Consider the following 16636-nt stretch of genomic DNA (forward strand, 5'->3'; position numbering starts at 1 on the left):
CATCATTTTCAACGTTTTTTTCCCCCTCAGAAAGCAAAGGGAGTAGATCTTGCCACATACTTCAACCTTCCCTTGTTCCCCCTGTAGTATTGTCAAAAGTGTATCTGAAGATTTTCTTTATTTTTATTATTATTACGGTACAAAGGGAAAAAGCATTTTCCCCATTTGTCTATAATTCCAAAATAGCTGAAAGGATGATACTCCAAATTCATGAGGAAAAATACTTTTCAGACTCAGAGCATGGAAAATTTAACCCTCCCCCCCAAAAAGAAGTATTTTTCAAATTTTAGAATATATAAAAACAAAGAACTATAATGGAAACTATTTCAAACTTTTATTATGGCAGTTCCTATTATAAACTACTTATAAAAATTTTAACTATGGCTATAAATACTTCATGTTTTCCCTTTAATAATCCTAAGAGAATGTCAATGTTAAAAGCTGCAAGGACAAAGATTACATAGGGTGGCACAGTGGAACAGAAAAATATATACATAAATTCAGCATATACACTGCTGTGTATTTAGATTTCATTCTTAGCGGAAATCAGTTGCAGCCTTTTTTTTTTGTGTGTGTGCATTTTGTTTTTCTAAACATAACCATACAGCTTATATTGGTTTGAGCTCTGGAGAAGGGCTTTTAAATGTCTCAATCTTATGGAAGTTATAGGACTATTTTCCTTGTTGGAAGGTGAAGAGGGAAGGAAGATGGATGGAGGAAATAATTTGCATTTAAAGGATGCCTGTAGAAACTTCTAAGCAATCACTAAAGTAAAAAGCTTGTTTCTAGGTTGTTATTCTGCATTCACATTGCTAAATACAGAGAAACTTCCCATTAAAAATCAATTCAAAGAATTAAGAGGGAGAAATTTCTGTCTATTAAAACCTACCTCAATCACCAATTTCAGACACTGATTTATCTTTCTTTTAACTTTTCTATGTTCTATAACCAGATTTAAACAGTTAAGTAAAATTCACACACAGTGTATCCAGTAATATAATCCAAACTGTACAACACTTTCACATATATTATATGCCTTTTCATCCATCCTCCCCCCTTTACATGCTGTAATAGTCCAAGAGGGGTGAGTTTGTCATTTCAGACTTTCCTGGCTTTTTTGGGTGAAGAATGAACACCATAGAATGACAGAGAATCACATTTCTGGTGGCAGCATGATGAAGTCCTACACAGCCCTAATATAAATAGCTAAGTCTACAGATTAAAAGGCAATGCTAAGAGGAAAGCTTTCTAACCTCCTTTTAGAAAAAGCTATATAGCCTAGAAACTAAGATGAACTAAAAAAATCCTTTGGGAGTCAGAGACAGACATGACATAATCTAAGGTTTTCATAAAAAAATTCAGTTAAATACTTCTCAGGATGGATTTTAATATATTATGACACAGCTATTAGTTAGCTCAGATTAAATAAAAAAAGCGCTCCCCTGCTTTAAAAAAATCAAGATACAGAGAACTGAAGCCTTAAATCCATACATACAGAGTTTGAGAAGCTTTTAAAGGTTTTAATCCCCGGACAAGAATCACTTTATCAGAGAATAAAATGATTCTACATTTTTGGCCCTCTCTCTAAAGAGGACTCCAGGGAAGCTAGAGGTGATCAGGATGGTTGAAGTAGGTGTCAATCATAGGCTGGCTATTACAGAAATATGATAAAAGCTGCTGAACACCAGTAGGATTTTGGGTACCTACAGGCTGGAGGGGATCTCAGGAGGTCTCAGGTCCCAGCCCCTGCCCAAAGAAGGGGCTGAGGTCAGACCAGGCTGCTCAACAGAGCTCAGAACCCTCCTCAGACAGGGATGGCCCAGACTCCTTGGGTGACCTGCTCCTCTGCTCACTCCATGGGAACACTTTGGGAAATGCTTCTCCTTAAACCCAAACCTGTTGCAATTTGCTCCTCCTGTCCCATCCCAAGGACTCCCTGTGGGTGCTGGGGGCTTCAGGTGCTCCAAAGCCATCCCTTCTCCAGGCTGCCCCTTGTCCCCCAGTCTCTCTCACAGTGCCAGTGTCCAGGCCTGTGTCCTCCCAAGCACCCTCCAGCTTGTCACATCTTTCCTGTGCCAGGTGACAAGTGCAGATGCAGTATATGGATGTGGTCTGATAGGAGTCACACAGACAGGGACAATCCTTTCCTTGATCAACTCCCAGACCCTGCCCAGATTGTGTCTTCCAGTTCACACAAAAAGAAATTACAGCAGGGCTATAAAGAGGCAAAACCTCCATATGACTTTAAAATGAACATCAATACCAGCAAAAAATCAAGGGAAGCAATTTTTCCAAACTGGAACAATCTTACTCATTGTCCTCTTTACTAATTTTATTTGGAAAAAAGAAATTTTATTTGGAAAAGACATGCAGGAAGGTAGATAGGGTAACACTCCATACTGTCATGCTTATTAGATCTTCTAAGGATACTGTAACCAAGTGGGTATTTTAGTCATCCAGCTCCTGGAACATAATTCTCAAAGCCTAGTTAGCTATGAAATTCCCTCTACAAGCCATAGGGAGAGTTATGTGCCTGTTCCAAAGATTTATGTGTTTTCCTGTAGACGTGGATTAGACACTTGTCTGAGACTGGGATTCATTGCTTCAAATTTCCGCTCCAAATCCAGGCTCCAATCTGTATTTTTGGATGTGGAGAACTGACTCAGAACTTTTATTTGAGAAGGAGAAAAAAAAAAAGGAGAAAGGTGGCAGTGGAAGTGGTATAACAGATTTAAGAGACTGAAGATTAAAGTATTCACTGAAGAATTAGCGGGTTCAAACTTGCATTTTCCAGCTCCCAGGAGAGCACACTTTACACCTGGTTACAGGTTGCTGAAACAAAACCACTATGGAGCAAAGAATTGAGAGACTTGAAAGGACCAGGAAAAGCAGCAAGGATCTGTAACCCCTCTTAATTCATAAATCACTTGTTTATTGCAAGTATCTGGCTGCTGAATCATATACATTTCAATATTTTTCAGCATCAATGAAAAATTGATCTACATATGAGCATTTGTCCAAAGAAAAATTTTCTTTAATTTTTTTCTACTCTTTAGCACTCTTTTTTACATATGTTTTACATTTCCTTATTAAGAGAAGATAAAATTGGTCTCCTTATTTCTAGAGAAACTCAAGGGCCTTTGTAGTATTATGCAAGGAGCAGACATCAACACCTATATTTAAGCATGACATATTATAAGCTTATATTATCATTTATAATTTGACTCCATTTCAACTATTTGGACTGTAAAGCTCCACAGTGAGTCTTTGCCTCAGGCATTTTTTTTTTTCTGGAAGGCATAAGCAAAAATAGTTCAGTCGTTTCAGAGTGAAGGTGGAGAAAACCCAATTTTGCCAATATTTATACAGTTTCAGTGTTTCAATGAGAACTTCCAGTGCCTCTATATTTTGGAGCAGGGACTTGGCAGAGAGGCTGCTCTCCTGGCAGAGCCTTTGTTGTCACACTGAAAATCCGTGCACATTTGACTAAAATAAAGCCTTCTGAAAATACTACTTGTATACACATTGCACAGGTTTGTTACAGGCTGCAATTCAATTATCCAAGTATTTTTCTTGTATTAACTTTGCTTCCTACTCAGGAAGGCAGTGCTGTCTCTGACAAAGGCTCCTGTCTCTGACTCCTGTCAGATCAGAGTCTTTTTACACAGGGGAAAGCAGCCCCAGGCTGATGCCTGGGAAAGGGTGACAAGCCCTGGGAAGGGCAAAGGGCATCATGGCCACAGGAAGGACAGCTGAGATGGCAGCCTCAGGGGTCTCATCTCACCAGATAGCAGAGAACACCTTCTTCCCAACAAGTATTTCAGAAGGAAAATATTATAATCAAAATTTGAGTTTTAAATTTCTCTGCTGTCCTTCATACTAATTTTTATCAGTCACTTATTCCTGCAGTTCTAGACTGGATGATCTTTAAAGCCCTGCACCTCTATTTATTTACAGCTTATTTTTATTATTTTTATGAGTCAAGGGTTCTTCTCCTAAGCACTCAATTATAAGACTTAGCTAGTTTATGGAACTATTTTAAAAAATTTGAAAAGTACAATTTAAAAAACATAGAGTAAGATTTTTTTCCTTCTCCAATTTGTTTCTTTCTCAGTTAAGCACAGACTTTAAAAGCATACCTGTTTGCTTACAAGGACCTATATTTTACTTGGATCAAATTTAATTTGAAAAGTGCTGAAATTTCTAACTCTTAATAAACTGCTAATATTAATCAAGTCCTTTGACCATAAGACATGCACACAAACACTGTTCAATGTATACTTATCCTCAGGGACTGCATTCAAAGACAGAAAAGGAACAAAACTTGTTTTTGCCAATGCCACTTCTAACATGGCTGTGCTGCCAGTGAGCAATATTTTGGTACTATAAACTAGAAAAAGGCCATCAAACAAAACCCATCAGTGAAGAGCCATCACTTCAGTTTTTTACTGACTATCAACTTGTACAGTGCTGGCCTGGAGCTCTCGACAAAAGGGATATTCTAAACCCTAATTCCTGCAAAGGAAACAATGAGACTCAAAAAGATGCAAGAATTGATTCCTTTCTCTTCTTTTTATACAAATGCCTCACAATTAAACCTGATGTTTATGAATGCTTACAATCCCTTAAGTCCAAAAGACAGGTTTGCCACATCAAATACACTGATGAAGATGATCCTCCTTCCAGTCAAAAACCTTGTGAAAAAAATCTTAAAATCAGAGGTTTCACCTTTTCTATATTTCATTACTAATACATCACTGTTACCTGACTGGGTAATAGCTTTTTGTTCTATTTAGGAAAAGAAAAATAAGCCTGGAAAAAAGGAAAATACCACCGCAGGTATTTCTTTAAGAAATGTTCCTTTTTAGCCACTGACACTTTAAGCCCTACCCTATGCACAAGTCTTCCATGACTATTAAAACTGCAAAATACTCTCTAGAACATGTGGTCACTAAAATGTAATGGAGACCTGTTAAACAACCAACCTTAAATGGTTTTATTTTGTGTCATCTAACTAAGAATAGGATTGCAGCATGTCTCTTTTTAAATTCTCAGCTTTCTAATTTTAAGACCTGGACATTCCAATATAGCATTTATCATGCACCCAGATCAAGCAATTAAGACTTTTTTGGGGGAGGGCACGAGTTCAGGCACATTTCACTGACAAAAACAACTGCTTATAGCCAGTAATAAACTTTGCATTCCTTTTGGAAGGAATGCTATATAAAGTGTAGCAAAATAAAACAATACAGGGTTTTTGTATAAAATCAACCATGATAATCTATAGTCTAAGAAAAGTAAGTTTTATGCACATCAAATACCAGTTTTCACATTAAGAGATGAATCTCCCACCTCAGAAGTTCACAGTGTCACCGTAAATGACTTTTTACTGTTCAGTATTTTGAAAGGACTCTTAAAACATTAACAAATACATCTTAAATGTTTCTATGTATGTTTTGGTGTCACACAGAGGCTCTCAGGATGTGTCATTAACCACTATGGCTGTAAGGCGCCCCAACCATTCCCTTCCAAAGGGAAGGACAACATTGCATTTGTGACACAATGGGAAGACAAATGTAAAGCATGTTTCACAAATTCACATCTCTAGCCTCTCTGATAATTTCAACTCTTAGCAACAAGAACAAAATAATTTCTACTGTTCCTCAAAAAGCAAAACCAACAACAGCCTTTCTAGTTCAAGCTCAAATTAGGCCACCTGCCTAATAATGCCAGTGTGTAAGAATGGCTCTTAATGCTTCTGTTGTACTAAAAAAAAGATCAGAAACATTCACCCACATGTCAGCTGCTCACCTGTCCCCCCAGGCCTGCTTTAACTGAACTTTCAGCTCCTCCTGGTTCTGTCTTGGTTACAGCAGCAGCAACCAGCAGAGCTGCACCCATCCTCTCCACTGAACTTCCACAAAGCTCTTAATTTGGGCAGAGAGTGGCTGACATGCTCATGGTGATGGTCTTAGTGCTCAATCATGTTCCAATGACTGAACTCTTGACTGAGCTGCATATTTTCTACTATAAAATTAAAGTAGAGGTAGAGGAAAGAAAAGCCTGGGGACAAGAAGTCAAATATATTTCTATGAGTGTGGAGGTAGAAGTAATAACAAACAAATCACTGACTTAAAATGAGTTATAATGAATCCCATAGCACCATAAATGCATGCACAGTGTTGCTGTAACTTCATCACTAAGTATGGTCCAGCTCTTCATATTATTAAATTTGCAAACAATTCTGTAAGACATATGAAGTCACTAAGATGCAATGGATATCAAATGAGGCCCTTAAAGTTATTTTACTTCATGTGAGCTAACCAGTGAGAGAATAATATCATGTCTCAACTCTTATAATCACTTTTCTAAGCAAATACTCTGTTGCAGCAGGTGTAAACTGGGGCAATTAGCTTATAAAAAGTGAAATTACAATTTTTACTTAATTTTTTGTAAGGATCCTTTTTGCTTATAAAGACACTTCTATTTAATTTTTGTGCTTATATGAAGTCATTTAAAAGCCAGTTGCTAAAATGCCTATGAAGTGAAGCTGGAGGGGTAACCCATTTACACTTGATGCCTACATTCACTAATCCATAGGACACAGAAGCATATAACACACAAATTACCACAGAGACATGACACATCATCCAGGATCTCACAATGGGAATGTTAAAATTAAAGCTGCAAAGGCCACCAACTGGTTCATCCTCTCCTGGCACCTGTTGCTGGAGTCACTTTTTCTCCTGCCAAGGCAAAACCCATTCCCTGAGCTTCTCCCTGGAGCCAACCAGCTGAGCCTGAGAGAGACAGGGTGAACTTGCACATGGGGCAAGGTCTGAGCCAAGCTTGAACTGCAGGGCTGAAATTCAGGAGATTGGTGGCAAACTGCATGGGGAGAGAGCTGATGGGCAGGGCTGAGCACACGGACGTGCATCCTGGGGACATGGAAGAAAAGCTGCAATGACAAGGAAAGGTCACAGACACAGGCAAGAGGGGAGAGACTGCCAGCTGAAGAGAGAGGCTCCATTCCAAGAGCAAAGAAATGCTTTCCTATTTAATTCCTGCTGTTTAATTGCACCCTCTAATGGTATTCAGGAAAGATCATTTACTTTGATTACAGGTGAGGCTATAAAACAGGAAAGTTGCACAATTGCTTCTTCTTTAAGTCGGTATTCCAAAGATTTCACAACTCCTGGAACATCCACACTACATTCCCTCACTTGAAACCACTCAAGAAACCTGGGAAAAAAACCCAGCTTCAATTTCTCCTTCCCTGCTAGATCACACATGAATGAAGACTTGTATTCAGCAAGTGGCATAAATGGGTTACATTTTTTTCAGCAGGGAAACAGGTGCCTGTAACTACATCTCTTATACCACTTACGTAAAATGACCTTTTTGTCATTCAAGAAATCATCCATTTTCTTTAGCAGAATACTCACTTGTGTCACTTCCAGAAATAATGGATTACAAAGAAAAAAAATGAAAAACTACAGCATAAGTAGTCCCAAGACAAGGTCTGAAGTATAACTAATATTAAATGTGAAAAAACTATTCTGAAGATTTTGCCTTCATTCAGATAGAAGATCAAACTATCCCTGTACAAAGAAAGAACAGATTCTTCAACACTAAATCCTCTTACACATCTGGAAAAATAGAAAAACCAAGTTTCTCATGGTACCAACTATATCCTGTATGTTTTTCCACATTCAAAAGAAGTGCATCATTCCTCTTTATACAATTATAATAATGAAAAAAAAAAAACCAAACAAACAGGAGACCACAGAGCTGTGAGTACATCTCAAATCTTGGGTTAATTCAGAAATCAAATTCCCTCTGAAGTCTACAGCTGTTCCTATTTCCCACAGATCAGATTAAATTTTGGCTGAGTCTGGCATAGGTTAACAAACAAAATTTGCTAGTGCAGGCACTGGGGACACAAAGGCCCAGCCCTTTTAAATCTCCAATCTCAATCCAAGTTTAGCCAGAAGTGTGAAAGAAAACACAACTGTTAGTTAGTTTTTGCTCAATTAATGGGGCACAGCAGAATTCCCTGTCTGTACATACCACTCTGCTGGCAGGTAATATAAGTAAGTGACAGAACAAGCCATTAGAGGACTCACAATCCATTTAACAGAAACACATCCATGTCCTTCAGACCATTACATTGTCTTCAATGTAAAATGGCAGTTTTGAAATGTATGGCAATAATTAGATGCTCAATGTTAAACCAGGCCAGGTTTACAGCTATTCTCTTAATAGCATCTCCTAGAGTTCCTAACAGCATTCAAAATAGTGCCTGGACTGCCTGATGTGGCTGCAGAACACAGCTTTATCCAGCATATCCATTAACAATAAAAACCAGGAGATAGACTTGTCACAGGTTACAGTGTTCAGGTTAAGGGCTTCTACAGAAGTCATTTAGGTATGATATCCCCATTAAAACTGTGCTCAGAAGCTGCTATTGTGACACCTGTGACACATTAAATACTCATCAGAAAAACAGTCATCACTAATATCTCTATTTCTTCTACTTCACAGAAAGGCTGAAATTGAGTTTCACTGTTTATAGATATTGTCTGTTAGTTTAGAATCATCCTGCCAAGACTGAGCTTAAAAAAACAGTCTGGTCAATGTTACCCAGATTTAAGATGTATGTCTTGCGTTCCTGTAGGTCAATTAAAAAATTTCAGTCCTGCTTTATAAACGATCTTCACACAAGATCATTATATAAACCACTTGGAGATAGCTGAATAAGGCTGACCAGCTTGTGGTCAGATTTTATTTGATAAATGATAAATTGATATAACCTCATATAAAAACTTTAAAAAAGCCAGTTTAAAAGTATAAAAACTTTAAAAAAAATTAGATATGAGTTAAATTCTATTATTGCTCTCAGTCTTCCTCAGATACACCAAACCTGAAATCTTAAAATATTAAGAATAATCTTAACATTTCCCACTGCTTGCACTGAACCACTTCGGTTCACACGGACTCCTTCAGGGTATTCAGACACCATGTGGCTGAAGGTCTCCTTGTGTATTTCGTTCCATGAGATACCAGGCCATTCCCAAGGATGAAAATAAGCCTGGTTATTTCCCAACAAGTTTGACATTGTTTTGCCGTTTCCTGAATGAGCGTATAAGTCCTTGGCCACCACACAAATCATCCAGCCAGGACAGGCTATTTTTATCATTCCCAGATGGTCTTTATGTACTTTCATGCATGACATGAGCTTCGCAGGATACAACCACTCTGTCGACCTTGGTGCATGTGAAACTGTTTTCTCCAAGTACACAGAGGTAGGGGCTGTGTCCTACACATGGGTATATCTATTCATAGTTATGGCATTCACTTCAGCTAGCACTGCAGCACTTCATTTTCCCAATGTACCTTGAAATTTGTCATTGGCAGGAGTACAATTTGTGTCATAAAAAACACACTGTCTTCAGTTTCACTTCGGTCTAGTTATCTGCTGCTTCCGAAGGGAAATGTGACAAGGCATTTGCATTCAGGAGTTGAATAGTACTTTTGACCCCAGCTCTATTTTGACAGCAAACACTCAGCCATTATCACCCTTTTCTGAAATTATGCTGGAGATACTATTGACAGGCAGCATCTGAATAAATGCTTCCAAAAAATTCCCTTGAGGTTGCCATCACATAGTCTTGGAAGTAGTAAGAAAAAGGTCCACACTCAAATATTAGACCTCAGCATTATTAAAACTACCTGACTGAAACAAAACAATCAAATACCTCTAGGAAAGCCAACAGAAACCATGAATTACATTTGTTTTTGAGGATAACCAGTTATTCATAGAGATTGCTGCTTAGCAAAATGGGTAACTTACCACCCGTACAGCAATTCATGTAAGTGGACGTACATGGTGTTAGAAGATGCAAAGAAACAATTTTGACACTGCAAAGATGCTTGAAGCCTTCCACAGTAAAGTACAGCAAAGCACAGCTGTAGTCTGGGAGACCACAGAGAAGGTGAAGCCCATGGTACAGAAGGAAAGAGTTTATCTACCCAAGAATATCAGATTGGGAAAGAACCTGAGGTGCCCTTGGTACTCCAACTGCCCTGTTTGGCTCATTACTGTGTAGCTCCAGGCCATAACTGAAACCAAGCTCCACATCAGCCAGGGCACTGGCACATGACAGAAAATGCCTGAGGACTTGGACTTGTAACTAAGGCAGCAAATACAACTTCTGTACAACAGCTATTCCAGGAACTTGCTAGGCTGGTTTTCATATTCTGCTCCTGCTCTGGACATTACATCAACTTACAACAACTTAAAGAGAGGTTGTTGTTGATGATGAATGGCATGCTGGTTTCAAATACTTTTATATATGGAAGACGAGAAACATTTTATGGAGCTGCAAATACAGCAAAATGTGACACAAAAAGCCATGGGACACACACAAAAAAGATGCAACATACCTTTCTTCTCTCCCTTGGAACAACTTTATAACTTTAGTACAGTGCTATAGCAAAATTCACTAAAGAACATTGTTTTCTGTCTCTGTAAGGGACTCATGGGAAAACTGCTCTGTCTGAAGTCCAAATTACATCTTCCACTATTAAACTACTTGGTCTATACTTTGACAGGGAATTGACATTGTCCTTCACTGTGTTCAAAACTCTCCACGGTTTTAAAAGTACATCTGGTATTTGATACAGTCACACATTAATCTCTCTGACCTCACAACCAAAGAAAATAAATGCTCCATAACATACTAAAAGAGAAAATGCCACTTTTGGATAGCTGAAGTGTGCCTGTAAACTATTCCTGGAAGCACAGACCCGTTTGTTTTGGTTGGCTTAGCTACAGGGACCAGGGCTGAAGGCAGAATGAAGTCCCCAGGTATGTGCTCGCTGTGGGAGCCTCACTGCAGAACTTTGCTCCTCCTCCTCAGCTCTGCCCTGCTTTGGGCAGGGATGGACATTGGTGCAGGCTGGGCCAGGACAGGGAGCTGTGACAAGTCTCTTCTGGGTGAGGATTGGCATCCCTGGGGCCCCTGGTGTCACTCCTCAGCTGCCGAGTCTGAACACCACATGAGGTGCTCGCTACCTTACTGTAAACAGCACCAATGGACAGAACCAAACGTGTATCATACAGATCAGGATGCCTGATTCTGAAGTGTGGTTCAACTGCAGGTTTGTTTTGTAAGCTTGATTTACATCTGGAAAGATGCATTTTATCAGCTTCAGTCAGCCCTAGGTAAGCTAGGCAGCCCTGAGGACTCCTGCCATGGCTCTGCCCACTACAGCACTACTCCTGCCACTAAAAATGTCTCTGCTCAAGTGTGAAGGTGGTGCACAGGCAGCAATGCAGGTGTAAGTTGTATCTAATAGTTAAAGAAAAAAACTGAATGATATATTAAGAGATCTACATGCACTAAATTATTTTTCTGTACTTAGGTAAAGAGAAATCCTTTTTTAGAAAAAAATTCACATGGGTTTTACAATCACTCTTACATTAAATAATGTAGTTTGACCACACAAGTGAGTCAGGCAGTAAATGAAATTCACAGTAAATTCAGAGAGCAATTACTTGTTAAAGTCTGTGTTGTAGTTACCTATTAAAAATCTGTTGAACAGAAACATACTTGTTTTCATGTCCTACACAATTCATCTTGCCTTAAAAGCTTGGAATATAACAAAATTTCATAAGAAGCCACCAGTACCTGTAGAAAAAACCAGTCTTATCCAGAGATATTATCTTTTGCTACCAAGTCATATGTTTGGTGTTGCACACTATCTAAGCCATTTTTGTGCTAAGAAAAACAGCTGCAGCACTGGAAATTGTAAATAAGACTGTCCTTTGAGCATTGAAAAAAATAGAAAATATTTCAAACTTGTTTCATATTGTCTTGATGAAGCGTGTTTTGTAATTCAAAATAATGATAAAAACTACAGTTTAGGCTGAAGACTGACTCCCTAAGATTACATTTGATTGTCAATTCCAACTCTGCAACCTTGGGAAATACAACTCAATCTTTTTACTTAGATCTCACTGTAAACTGCTTTAGAATAGTTCACTTAGGATTCACTGATCTTACCAGTGTTTTGTGGTAATAAGCTGGACAAAACACACAGAAAAAATGAAACAAAATCCCAAAATGATAGAACAAACTTTATCAAAGTACACATATCCTCATTTTCAAAATTCTCTTCAAGACATTTCATCTTCTTAATAAAAAAAAACAACAGCCTTGACTTCGAATTCAAGGTTGATTGAATTTCGTCACACTCACAACCTTCCAGATCCTGCTAATTCATATTATTAATTGGCAGATAGCCAGAAGAAGCAGGGGAGGGAAAATCTAATTTGTGCATATGCTTAGACAACCAAAAATTCCCCTTACAATTGCTTATCTCCGTATTCCCTCGGTTCATCTTCCAGAAAAGCAACAAAATAAGAGCTGAAGCACTGCCTTAGTAGATGAGAATGAAGTGCCAAAAGTATAATGCATTTCCCACCAACTGCAGCAACACACATTCTTGCCTTTTTTACCTTCCTTGTTTTCACTGCAGGTATTAGCAGTTATTTTTAAACTGCTGCACAATATGGCAAGTCCCTCTGACAGGAGATGGAAAGCCAAAGCCTCTTTCCCAAAGAACTTCCATTAAAGCCCTTGACTAAGCCCAGTGGAGCTATTAAAGTAAAAGATGAGACTTTATGGCTCTCAAGTGAAGCAGGGGCATGTCAGGGATCCCAAGGTACCCCGAGAACCTCACTGCTTTCAGCTCTAAGGAAGGCACAGTTTACAAGGACAAAGAGGAGGGATGCAGGGGGATACATGTAAGCACACAAAAAAATGGGTTTATCCACTTTCTAAGCTCACTCTCTTATGTCACATCCCACAACTATTTCTGTCTTTTCTCATTTCTTTGTCATGCTTTTAAAACTTTATTATTTCTCCTTAGTTTTTTGGGATATTCAGAATAAAGGTTATCTTTACACTGGGGTGGCTGAAAATTTGCAGTTTTCTATTTCCAAGACACAGCTGACTAAACTTGGCAACATTTACAGTATCTGCTGAAATGAACACTTGACTTGCTGTACCCCAAATAGCATTAATTTGATAACTGACAGTAAAATTAAAAAAAAAAAGAGACTAAAAAGGAAAATATATGATGATCATTGCCATCATACTTTTGATAGCAGTCACTTTTTACTACTACCATTGAAAGAGTGAATGGTAAAATCTGGAAATATCTGTAGCATAAAAAATACACAAAAATTCATACTCAATTCTTACAGGTAATGTAGGCAATAGAAGATCTGGAGCTAAAAGCAGGATGTGAAATAAAAGAATCATTTAGGATGGAAAAGACCTTTAGGATCATGAAGTCCAAGTGTACAATAATGGTATTCATGTGCCTTGCAATTTGTTCCTTGCTGAACCCCCTGTGGAGCCTGACAGCCAGAAGCTGGAAGCCTGGAGTGTCCCAGCTGTCACCAGAGTGCAGGTGACCCCAGGAGGCTGCAGGACACTTATGGAATGGCAGAACTCCACTGTGGGGAGCTCAGCCATGGCTGGGCAGATTTAATACAGCACTGTGGCCTCACTGGCCAGGTTTTGCACTTCTTGCTGTATGGCCTGCAAAGCCTTTTGAACAAATGGTATTACAGACTTGGGATTTTATGTAGCTCTTCATTGTATTACTGCCATAGCCAGTGGGAATAAAATTGACTTCAGGAAACCAAAGGTCAACCTGCTGCAGTTTTTTTTTTCTTGCACATTACTGCTAGTAAGAAGGTGTGTCAAACTGAGATTAACTCTAATTTGCAGGGACAGTGCTTCAATACCCCTTTTTGCAGTGTTGTTGCCATACATACAAACATCTGTCTCTGAGCAAAACTTACTCAACCATTTGTCTGTTTCACAGGGAAGGTGAGTTAGATCTGTCTTTTAGTAGCATGGACTATGATTAGTAGTCAAAAATGCAGCAAACACTCCCTTGTTACCATGTGCACTAGCACCAGTATTTGGGGGAGACACTCATATATGAAAGATATCTCAGCTGGAAGCTATGCTACTATTTTCCAAAATCTGTATGCAAATTCAAAGCCATAATTTAGCCTTTAATGTAATCAAATACCCTTAAAACATGAGGGGAGTAAGTTTGTGTCAATAGGCTCAACATTCAATTTTAATCTCTCCAAAGATAGTTCACCATTAAGCAGAGCACACAGAAAACCATCTTGCAATTGCTCCCCCTCCTCCCAATTCTTTATGTATTCAGAAATACTTCAACTGTCCTGCCAGCTCCAAGAGGTAAGTAATTTCACTTGGAAAAAAAAGGCACCCTGTCAATCCCTTCCCAAGACCCAGGCTTCTGCAAAATCCAGTTCTATCTGTAAGCAAACACATCTTGCTTTAAGTCTTGACCTCCTCCTTATACCTCTGTTTCAGCTTGATGGGCCTAATTTAAGTAGTGATTTAATAATTAAATGAAAAAGCATTAAAAATGCCTGCAAAAAAAATCAGGAATCAAGTCCCAGTGACTACTTCACTTTCAATTGCTTAATTTCTGTAGCTGCCAGATCAAAGGTATTGCAGATGGCACAGACCCAACAGCACAATTCAAAACTGAGGATGGATTATTGACAACTGAATATCACTGATGAGTAAACCAAAACTAAAAATGACAGCTTTTCAAATGTGCAGGGAAAGAAAGAGTTTCATAAGAATTCTCCTAATAGCCCCCAGTTCTTTTCTGCTTCCAGGTCTGTTTAGTTAGTATCCACTGTACTGATCTGGTGTAATACAACTGGGGATGGGGGAACACAGTATTGACTGGTTTTATTCCAATAGTGGGCTGAAAAGCCAATTAATTATGTAAAGATTACACACCATCCACAGGAAATGACTGTTGTTTTCAAATGTTTAATTACTATGGGGAAAAAAGTAACAGTGCTTTTAAAGCAATGCCCCAACAACTTCTAATAGATTGTCTATTACCTATAAGGAAGTGAGGTAATTCTAAGGGCAGAATGTTAATTTTTATCTGCTATATTAGTTAATATGAATGAAAATAATTAATATTTTCACTGAATATGAAAATAGGCATTATTTTCATTCATAATGAAAATGAAAAGCTATTCTGCATTGTTCAAAACCAAACTAAGAGTGGCTAAATTAATGGAAGTGTTCAGATGACAAGGTACAGTGTACAAGGCTGTTTTATTCCTAGTTCTTAGGCTCAGACAATACAAAAAACAAGAGCAGGAAAACGTGCTCAGAGATGAATGAATTTATCTGTTTTATCAGCTCAGTTCTAGTTTAAAGCAGTTTAAATGAGCTTTGATAAGGCAATGGGAGCAGATCCAGTGGTGCTGGTGATTTGATTAGCTCCCTGCTAACCATCCCGGGCAGATTTAATTTGGAACAGAGCGATCACATCTGACTGTGGTAAACAGCTCTGCACCTGCCCTCCCAGGTGACACCTTCACAGGAGACTGAGAGCTGCTGGGTCTGCAAGGGCTGTAGGAAAATCACCCATTCTAAGTCAAGACAAAATAGAAGTTCAGTAAAGAGAATGATGCAAGTTTCCAGAAGACTAAGAAATGCCACAGTGAATAAAACCTGCTGTGTAAACTCTCTCCAGAGTCACTGAAAAGCTTTATTACAATTATCTAAACAAGCCCTGGGGCTCACTTTCGTAGCTAACTCGAGCAACTGGGACAAAGCCACAGCAAAAACCATACACCTGAAAGATTGCATCAACAAATCCACTCCAGGAGTAACAGACTTGCCACAGTACCAGAAATTTTATTTGCTTCATCCCTGTAAAAACAAGGCCACTCCTATTTTGCCTTCTCTTTCAAAGGGACATACAATTTTTCTGCTGCATAGCAACAACGGTTTAAATCAATACAAACACAATCTCATTTGTCTCCAATATTCTTGTGTCAAAATATTAGGAACACAAAACTTAATGATGCAGACCACTACCTATCAATGAGTTCTAAATGCTCCCTCTCCTGTGAAATCCAAACCCAAACCAGACTTAGGAGTCCAGAGAAAACATGTGCCAAGAGGCTGGACTCCAACAAAGCTGACATACTCTTTATCCAAGCTGCTGTGTGCGAGGCAAGAGCATGCACTGATTACAGGAGAGATGACAAAAGGAAGAGGAGCGCTCTGAGAGACAAGGGACCATGAAAGCTTTGGGGAAGGATTGAAATAATATCCACAAGATAAATGGAAACTCTCTGTAAGAAGATTTTGCAAATTCCCAAACCACAGTTTTGATGAAAAAAGTTAATATAAAGAAAGATGGTTAATTTATAAAGAAAAAAAATAGGAAGAACAGCTGACAAATTTATATTTATATAAAACTGGTAATAGGCAGTAACAGCAGGCTTAATACCAAGACTTTTTTCCCTCATTTTTGGTTTTGGCCACACAAGCTAATCAAACATCTATGGAGAAGAGAAATTCAGAGGATCCCCAGGCTTAGAACTCCCAGCCAGGGTTGTCAGACCATTCCCTCCTCCTCTTTCACTTAACCTCCCTGGCCCAAGTGCATCCACTGATTTCATTCCTTGGAGCACAATTTTCACATTGGCACCACAAATAGCTTTGCTTCCTTAACTTTTGCTGCTCTGGCCTAGGGT

The 16636-nt window shown here is 38.7% G+C and overlaps 1 protein-coding gene across 4 annotated transcripts in view; it reads right to left on the reverse strand.

Moving 5' to 3' along the window:
* Positions 1-16636, reverse strand: part of TBL1X (transducin beta like 1 X-linked) — a 196054-nt gene that overhangs the window by 63385 nt on the left and 116033 nt on the right. The window lies entirely within an intron of this gene.

This window comes from Agelaius tricolor, unplaced genomic scaffold (assembly GCF_023055355.1).
Source record: "Agelaius tricolor isolate 1412-34295 unplaced genomic scaffold, bAgeTri1.0.p SCAF_7, whole genome shotgun sequence".
In the NCBI taxonomy this organism is placed as follows: Eukaryota; Metazoa; Chordata; class Aves; order Passeriformes; family Icteridae; genus Agelaius; species Agelaius tricolor.